The sequence below is a fragment of the Oryctolagus cuniculus genome, chromosome X, assembly GCF_964237555.1.
Source record: "Oryctolagus cuniculus chromosome X, mOryCun1.1, whole genome shotgun sequence".
NCBI classification, from domain to species: Eukaryota; Metazoa; Chordata; class Mammalia; order Lagomorpha; family Leporidae; genus Oryctolagus; species Oryctolagus cuniculus.
In genome coordinates, this window is record NC_091453.1 from 82,731,766 (window position 1) to 82,742,253 (window position 10,488).

General features: G+C 33.9%; 1 protein-coding gene across 13 annotated transcripts in view; it reads left to right on the plus strand.

The window, feature by feature from the left end:
* The window catches only part of CHRDL1 (chordin like 1), a 123,594-nt gene that overhangs the window by 21,880 nt on the left and 91,226 nt on the right, over positions 1-10,488 (plus strand). The window lies entirely within an intron of this gene.

Genomic DNA, 10,488 nt, shown 5'->3' on the forward strand with positions numbered 1-10,488 from the left:
CATAAACAAGAGTTTCAGTTGTTAAATCAACAAAAGGAGTCACTGTGCACTTACTCTTCATGTAGGATCTCTGTCCTTAATGTGTTGTACTATGTGAATTAATGGTATAACTAGTACTCAAATAGTACTTTACATTTTGTGTTTCTGTGTGGGTGCAAACTGTTGAAATCTTTACTTAGTATATACTAAATTGATCTTCTGTATATAAAAATAATTGAAAATGAATCTTGATGTGAATGGGATGGGAGAGGAAGTGGGAGATGGGAGGGTTGCAGGAGGGAGAGAGGTTATGGGGGGAGAGAAAGCCACTGTAATCCAAAAGCTGCACTTTGGAAATTTATAGTTTGGAAATTTATAGTTATTAAATAAAAGGTAAAAAAAGAAAACAGTTGCAAATGCAGTCAATATTAATTCAGCCAATGAATAACCATTTTAAATGTGAATGGTCTCTATACACCAGTTAAAAGATAAAGACTACCAGAGTGGAGTAAAATAAAGCAAAACTCAACTATATGTTGTCTATAAGAAATCTGCTTTATTAAAATATTAAAAATAAATTTTATTGTATATCTTCAAGATTTGAAACATGATATGAGTTACATGTTTACATATATATTTAAATTTTTATTATAGTGAAACAAATTCATGTCTTTTCATTTAGTTACCCAATTTTCCCCTCTGTGGCAAAAACAACTATAATCTAATTACTTAGTAAAAATCCTGGATATAATGCATTATTCTTATTATTAATTATAGTTTTCATGTTGTGCATTACATCTTTAAGTGTGTTCATCCTACATATGTGGTACTTTGTGGACTTTAACCTATATAGCATCATTTCTCCTCTGTGTCTGGCTTATTTCTTTTAGTATTATGTACACAAGAAAATATTTTTCAGTCTGACAAAGAGGGAAGAGATCTTGCTATTTGCCACAGTATGGATGGACTTTGGAGGTCATTATGCTAAATCAAAGAAACCAATAGATAAAAAGTGACAATATAGAAAAATATGTATCATGCTAGCAGTAATCCAGAAGAAGCTGGAATTGGTATATTAATTTCAAATAAATAAGACTCCAGGTCAAGGAAAATTATCATAGAGGGACATTATATAATTAATAAAGACATAACAATCCTTTATTGTTGCACCAACTAAAGTATTGTGTGCACCAACTAAAGTATTTATAAGTCAAAGCTGGAAGAAATGCAAGAAGAAATGGGCAAACTATTATAGTATTATAGTTGGAGACTGCCACACATGGAACATCTACCAAGAGAGACTACATTCTGGATCATAAAGCACATCTTAAAAGTATAGAAATTATATAAAGTCTGCTTCCAGAGCATACTGGAATTAAAGCAGAAATCAATAATGGAAAGAGAGCTGCAAAATCCCAAAATATTTACATATTAAACTACACATTTCTAAGAGGAGAATTTATAATATTGGTTTAATATTCTAGAAAAGAAAGATTTAAAGTCGGTAATCTAGACAGACACCTTAGAAAACTAGAAAAGGAGGAACAAATCAAATCTGGAGTAAGCACACTTTTTAAAAAATGAAATCAAAGATCAGTGAAAGTGAAGCTGGAAAAAATTGATAAAACATATTCTTTGACAGATCAGTAAATTAATAAACCTCTAACAAGTTTAAGAATAAAAGAGAGAAGATACAAATTAATTATTTCATAAAGGAAAGACCATTACTACTGATTTACTTTAAAAAGATAGTAAACGAATATTATTAACAACTCTGAGCACAAATTTGACAATTTAGATAAAACATGTAAATTGCTTAAAAGACACAACCTGACAAAACTAACGCAAGAAGAAATAGATAATCTGAAGAGGCCTATATATATATATATATATATATATATAGGGATTGAATCAGTAAATACAGTCTTCCAAAACACAAAGCACAAATCCTAGATGAATTTACTGGCGAACTGTATCAAACATATGAGGAAGAAACTATACCAAATCTCTATAATCTGTTCCAGAAAGCACAAACAGAAGGAATACTTCCTATCTCATTCTAAGTCCCATGTTATCCTGATACCAAACCAGTCAGATATTATAGGAAAAAAAACTACAGACCAGTATTTCTCATGAATGTAAATGCAAGAATCCTCAAGAAAATATCAGTAAATTGAATACATAACATATGAAAAGAATTAAGTATCACCTTCGTGTTAAATGTATTCCAGGTATACAAAACTCTTTCAGCATTCAAAAATCAACTAATGTAATCAGTCACATCAGGCTGAAGAAAAAAAATCCACATGATCATATCAAGAGATACAGGAAAAAAATTGATAAAAGCCAACACTATTCAGAAAACTAGATATAGAGGAGAACTTCTTCCAGTTTGATAAAGGATGTGCAAATAACTTGTTAACATACTTAGTGGTGAGAAACTAGATGCTTTCCTGCTAAGATCTGGAACAAGTCAATGATTTATATTCTCAACACCCCTTTTCAACATTGTAATCAACACCTTAACTAATGCAGTAAGATGGGAAATGGAAATACTAAGTATACAGATTGAGAATGATGAAATGAAACTACTTTTGTTTGCATATGACATGTAGAAAATCACAAAGAATCAACCATAATAAATACCTCCTAAAATTAATAAGGGATTATGACTAGATTGAAAGATGCAAGGTTAATATGCAAAAGTCAATTAGCAATGAACAAATAGAATTTAAAATTAAAAACATAATGCTATTTTTATTAGCACCAAAAAAAATACTTAGGCATAAATCCTACAAAATATGTACAAGATCTTTATGAGGAAAACTACAAAAATTCCAATAATGGAAATTAAATGAATAGGAATCTATTCCCAAGTTCAGGGTTTGGAAGATTCAGTATTGTCAAGATGTTAGTTCTTCCCACCTTGATCTACAGATTTAATACAATATCAGGCAAAATTCCAACAAGTTCCTTTGTGGAAATCAACAAGCAGATTCTAAAATTTATATAGTAAGACAAATGGCTCAGAATAATCAATACAATAATGGAGAACGAAGTCAGAGTACTGACAACATTCAACTTCAAAACTTACAGTGTGGTTATGTGACAAAATAGACAAATAGATCAATAATACATAACAGCTCAGAAATAGACTAATACAAATGTAGACAACTGAGCTTTAACAAATAGAGCAAAGAGAATGCATTGGAAAAAGAATAGTTTTTTAAACATGGTGCTAGGACAACTGGATGTCTACATGTCAAAGGGAAAAAAAAAGAATCTAGACACTGGCTTAAAACTGTTAACAAAAAACAGTTCAAAATGAATCAAAGACCTAAATTTAAAAGGCAAAACTATAAAACTTCTAAAAGATAATGTAGTAGAAAATCTAGCTGACCTTATATTTGATAATGAGGTTGTAGATACAATACCAAAAACATATTGCATGAAAGAAATTTGATGAATTGGATTCATTCAAGGTAAAATAGTCTACTAGACAAGTTGAGTTCTGTGCATTTGTAGTACACATATCTGATAAAGGATGACTTGGTTTCAAAACATACAAAGAACTCTTAAAGGTCAACAGTAACAAACTGAACAACTCAATAAACGGGGAAAAATACCTAAAGAGACACCTTACCAAAGAATATATACAGATGGCAAATAAGTAACATGAAGAGATACTCAACACACACACACACACATACACACACACATATAAATATATATGTATGTATGAATGTCATTAAGGAACTACAGATTAAAACAAATGAGATACTACTACATAGCTATTAAAATGGGCAAAATCCAAAACAATAACACCAGATGCTGTCGAGTATATGGAGCAATTGGAACTCTCATTGTTGAAGGAACACAAGATCTCAAAGCCACTTTGAAAGACAGTTTGGCAGTTTCTTACAAAGTCATACACGGTGGGGCTGGCATTGGACATAGTGGGTAAAGCTACCACCTGAGACAAAGGCATCGCATATGGGTGCAAGTTCAAGTCCTGGCTGTTCCACTTCTGTTCAAGCTCCCTGCCTGGGAAATCAGCAGAAGATAGCCCAAATACTTGGGCCCCTGCACCTGCGTGGGAGACCTGGAAGAAACTGGCTCCTGGCTTCAAACCAACCCAGCTCTGGCCATTGTGGCCATTTGAGTAGTGAACTAGTGGATGGAAGATATTCTCTCTCCCCCTGCCCCTTTCTGTAAACTCTGCTTTTCAAATAAATAAATTTCTTTTTAAAAAAGCTGTACAAGGCTTTACCATACAATCCAGGAACCATACTCCTAAGCATTATCCAAGTGAGTTGAAAACTTATGTCTACACCAAAACTTGTACACAAGTGTTTGTAGCAGCTTTGTTCACAATTTCCCAAAATAAGAAGCAACCAAGATATCCTTCAACAGAGACATGGGTAAACAAGATTTGGCACATTCAGATAATGGATGAGACAAACTGTAAAATCGTGGAAAGATTTGGAGGAACTTTCTTTTTTTTAAATAAAGATTGCATTTATTTATTTGAGAGGTAGAGTTACAGACAGTGAGAGGGAGAAACAGAGAGAAAGGTCTTCCGTCCGTTGGTTCACTCCCCAATGGCCACAATGGTCAGAGCTGCGCCAATCCGAAGCCAGGAACCAGGTGCTTCCTCCCAGTCTCCCACGCAGATGCAGGGACCCAAGCACTTGGGCCATCTTCTACTGCCTTCCCAGGCCACAGCAGAGAGCTGGATTGGAAGAGGAGCAGCCGGGACTAGAACCAGCACCCACATGGGATGCCAGCGCTGCAGGCGGAGGATTAACCTACTGTGCCACAGCGCCGGCCCCTGGAGGAACTTTCAGTGCATATTGCTAAGTGAGGGAAGTTAGTTTAAAAGGCTGCATGCCTCATAAGTATGTGACATCCTGAAAAGACAAAAGTCTATGGACATTAAAAAGATCATTGTTCCTTTGAGGGGTTGAAGTTGAAGAGAAGAGAAGGAATGAATAGTCAGAGCACAGAGGATATTTAGAGTTAGGGTTGTGAAATTATTCTGTATGATTCTATAATAGTGGATATATGTCATTATACATTTGTCAAAACACATAGAGCTGTACAACACAAATAGTAAGCCCCAGTGTAAACTAAGCCATGTACATTAATTAATATTAATTTATCAATATTGATTCATGAATCATAGCAAATATACCACACTAATGCAAGACATTAATAATAGGGAAAAGTAAGAGTGGGGGTAAAAAGGGGTTATATGGAAAGTTTCCTTACTTCCTACTTAGTTTTGCTTGAAGCCTAACACTGCTCCAAAAATTAAAGTCTATTTTAAAAAAAAGTCTAGAGGGTATTTGGCTAGAATGCAAAAAGTTATTATTTTCTGGTAGTGGGATTATATATAATTTTTCTTCCCTCTCTCTATATTTCTGTATTATTGTTTTATTAATGTACAATTTATAGTACAGAGTAGCTGTACTATTTTGCATTTGTACCAGCAAAGTATGAGGAGAATTTCAGTTTTTCGCCTCCTTACTAGCACTTAGTATTCTGAGTTTTTTTAAAATGTAGCCACATACGGGCTCAGGGCCAGGTATCTCATGGCTCAATTGGTATTTACCTAGAGACTAATAATATGCTTACCATTTCTGTGTCTTCCTTTTAAAAAAAAAATATTTATTTGAGAGGTAGAGCCACAGACAAAGATAGGGAGAGACATAAAGTTCTTCTATCCATTGGTTCACTCCGCAAATGGCTGCAGCAGTCAGAGCTGGGCCAATATGAAACCAGGGGCTTCTTCCAGGTCTTCCATGCGAGTACAGTGGTCCAAGGAGTTGGGCCATCTTCTGCTGCTTTCCCAGGCCATAGCAGAGAGCGGGATCAGAAGTGCAGCAGCCGGGACTTGAACTGGTGCCCATATGGGATGCCAGCACCGCAGGTGGTGGCTTAGCCTACTATGCAACAGCACCATCCCCTCTCTGTCTTCTTTGATGAAGAATCTTTTCAAATTATATTTCCGTTTTTAAAATTGAGTTATGTTATTAATCAAGTTTTGATTTCTTTCTAGAGTTTTGATAAAAGTATTTTATCAGAAATGTCGTACAAAACATTTCACCCAATCTCTGGCTTTTCTTATTGTATTCTCTTAATGCCTTTTGAAGAGAGGAAGTTCTTAATTTTGATGAAGTTCAGTTTTACAAAGTCTTTTTTTATGAATTGTGCCATTGGTGTCATATCTGACAGCTTTTTGCCTAGCTCCAAATGACAATGATATTCTCCTGGGTATTCTTCTAGAACTTTTAAAGTTTAGGTTTTTGTTAAAGTCTATGATACATCTAGAGTTAATTTTTGTAGATGACATGAGGTATGGATTAAGATTCATTTTATTATATATTTTGCATGTGCCTATACATGCATTTCAGCAGAATTAGTTGAAAATATTTCCTTTCTCTATTGAATTACCTTTCACCTTTTTTGAAAATGAATTGACCACATATGTACAGCTGTAATTTTTCACTTTTATATTCCATTGATCTATCTGTCTAACCTTTTGCCAGCACCACAGTTTGTTGATTATTGTAGTTTTATATTGTTTCAAACTATTTCTTCAACCATTTTGGCTATACCATTTCCTGTGCTTTTTAATATAAATTTCTATTAGATTACCAGTTTTTGCAAAACATCCTGTTGCTTTTTGGAATTGAATTGCATGGAATCTATAAATCACTTTAAGTAAAATTGATATTTTAACAATACTGTGTCTTTCAATCCTAAATAAAGTGTCCCTCTCCTTTTTATTGATTTATTGCATCAGAATTTTCTAGCTCTCTGACATATTTTTGTCCAGTTTATCTTAATTGTTATGGGAACCATTGCAAATGGTACAATTTCTAATTGTTCATTATAGAATGTATAAATGTGATTAGTTTTTAAATACCAGACTGGTAATCTGTGATCTTGCTAAATTCTGTTAGTAATTTTTAGTAGATGGTTTGAGATATTCTGTATAGAAAACCAGGCCACATGTAAACAGAAAGTTTTATTTTTTACTTTTAATATGTAAGCCTTTTATTTCTTTTCTTACGTGATTTCCCTGGCTAAGATTTCCAGGAGTGATGGAGAAGACTTTTGGGGAAAGCATTTAGATTTCATCCATTAAGTGTGATGTTATATATAGGATTTTTTTGTCTTTTTTTTTTTTTTTTTTGGTAACTGACTGTTATCAGGTTGAGGAAGTCCTCTCCCCCTCTTTCCCTCTGGCCGATAATTTCTGTCATGAATAGGTATAGAATCCTGCCACATGCTTTTCTACATCTATTATAATAAGTACAGAGTTTTTATTGTCCAGTTTGTTGATATGGTGAAGTACATTAACTAAATTGTAAATATTGAAATAACATTGAATTTTTAGGATAATCCTCACTTGTTCATAGAGTTGTTATCCTTTTTATACCTTATTGGACTTAATTTTGCTGAAATTCTATTGAATTTTTGCATCTATTTTTCATCAGGGATATTGATCTGTAGCTTATTTTCTTGTGGTTTTGGTTTCAGTGTAATGCTTGTATCAAAGATACCTGTTCCAGGTGATCAATCTCAGTTCACAGTTGGTCATGGTGGAGGGACTGGGAGTCAAAGGGAGCACATAGACAAGTCTAGTACCTGCTAACGCTAACCGATGGAGTAAATAAAGGGGAGAGTGATCCAACATGGGAAGTGAGATACTCAGCAGACTCATAGAATGGCAGATGTCCTAAATAGCACTCTGGCCTCAGAATCAGCCCTAGAGGCATTTGGATCTGGCTGAAAAGCCCATGAGAGTATTTCAGGCATGGAAAGCCAAGACACTCTGGCAAAAGATCTCTGTGAGTGAGATCCCAGTGGAAAGAACAGGTCATCAAAGAAGGAGGTACCTTTCTCTGAAGGGAGGAGAGAACCTCCACTTTGACTATGACCTTGTCTAAACAAGAGTCGGAGAACTCAGAGGGCTTCCATAGCCTTGGAAACTCATGACTGGAGCATAGGGAGATTACTGATGCCATAGACAGGAGTGTCAATTGGTAAAGTCAACAACAGGAGTCACTGTGCACTTACTCCTCATGTAGGATCTCTATCCTTAATGTGCTGTACATTGAGATTTAATGCTATAACGAGTACTCAAACAATATATTTCACTTTGTGTTTCTATGGGGGTGCAAACTGTTGAAATCCTTACTTAATGCATACTAAACTGATCCTCTGTAAAAAAAAAAAAAAAAAAAAAAAAAAAAGAAATTATCAATTCCCAACTTGACTCTCACTGGGATTAAACATGACAATAGGTCTGCTCTGATTTCATCATCATTTAAAAAATCATCTATTATTTTTCACTTTATGTTTCTGTGTGGGAGCAAACTGTTGAAATCCATACTTAATGTATACTAAGCTGATCTTCTGTATATTAAGATAATCGAAAATGAATCTTGATGTGAATGGAAGGGGAGAGGGAGTGGGAAAGGGGAGGGTTGTGGGTGGGAAGGACGGTATGGGGGGGGAAGCCATTGTAATCCATAAATCGTACTTTGGAAATTTATATTCATTAAATAAAAGTTAAAAAAAATTAAAAAAAAAGATACAAAGATTGAGAAGCATTCCACCCTGTTTAGTATTTTGGAAGGGTATAATAGAATGTTTGATAGAATTCACTAGTGAAGCCATGTAGCACTGGAATTTTCTGTATGAGGAAGTTTTCAATGAAAATTCAAATTCTTTAAAGATATAAAATTATTCAGGTTATCCATCTCTTCTTGAGTGACCTTTGGTGATTTGTGACTTTCAAAGACTTAATCCATTTCATCTAGTTTGTTAAACTGGTATCAAGTTATTTATAATATTCCCTTTTTATTCTTTTAATGTCAGTAGACCATGTATGAAGTCCCCTCTTTAGTCCCAAATATTGGCAACTTGCATCTTTTCTCTATTTATCTTTGTTAGTCTTGCTGGGGAGTTATTAATATTATTGACCTTCCTGAAGAACCAAGTTTTTATTTCATTGATTTTTTTCTATTGATTTCTATCTTCAATTCCATCAAGTTCTGCTCTTCCTTATTCTTCACTTCTTTTTTCTTTTATTGTACTTTACTTGGCCTGATTTCCTAAAGTGTTGATTAGAGACTTGTGTCCTTTTTAATCTAGATATTTAGTAATGTATATTTATCTCTATTTCTTAAGTAAAATCTCACCAATTTGATGTTTTCATTTTTGTTCAGTAAAAAATATTTCTAACTTCTCTTTTTAAAATTTTATTTTTTACATTTTATTTGAGGGGCAGAACACAGAATATATTTAAGGTTGTGAGTTTATTTTGTATGATACTATAATAGTGGATATATGTCATTATACATTTGTCAAAACACTTCTCAATTGCCCAGAATATCTCGGGCTGGGTCAGGTCCAGGACCCTGGAATTCAGTCTGGATCTCTCAAGTGAGGGATGGTGATTCAAGTACTTGAGCCATCACATCACCTCTTGCCTCCCAGGGTGTGACTTTGCAGGAATCAGGAATTAGAAGTGTTTCAGGACTCAAACTCAAGCACTTTGATATGGGATGCAGGCATTCCAAGTACTGTCTTAATGTCTGAGCCAAACACCCACACCTAATATCGTTTTTTTATTTTCACTTTAACCCATGGTCTATATATATGAGATCGGCATGTTAAAAGTGGAATTCTTATGCTTGGGTTATCTGTAATGTTTTTTGCTTATATTTTTATTGTTCTTTTTGTGTACATTTTCAAATTTTCTGCATTAAGCATGCATTACCTTCTTGAATACAAAAAGTGAACTAATAAACACCCTACATTTTATAGCCTTTTAAAATTTACAAAGAGCTTCATTTAATCCTCCACCATCTGCTTGAGAAACATAATCCATATTTCACAGATGTTGAAAGGCAAGGTTGACAGAATTTAAAAGACTTGCTCAATGTTACACAGCTAGAGCTAGTTAGGACTCAAACCCAGATTTTCTGTCTCCAAATTCATTGTTCTGAAGAAGTTGGAAATAATGATTTGAAATGTAAGTTGCACTTCATTTTGTGAGTAGTTGGAAAGATTCATAGAGAATCTTTGAAGCAATGTGACAACAGGCATTTACCTCAGTGTAATTTTAATTGGAATCTCTGACTACTAATGAAGTTGAACATCTTTTCCCATTTATTCCCTATTGCCATTTCTTCTTTGAATGATCTCTTCATGTCCTTAGTTCCTTTTTCTATTGAATTGGTTGGTCCTTTACTTACTAATTTGAATGAATAAAAATGTCCTAGTACTAATACTAATACTTTTTTTGTTAGTTTCTCATAGTTTCCTATTTATTTCTTTTCTCTATTCTTTTGATATTGATTGTACCATTGAGGAAACATGTACTGGAGTGAGGAAAATTAATATGTTTGCTATGAGAGGAATATTGGTTCATTTTTACATTGTATGATAAAAATTGGAGAATGAGATTAGAAGATGAAGCATTTTATTTAG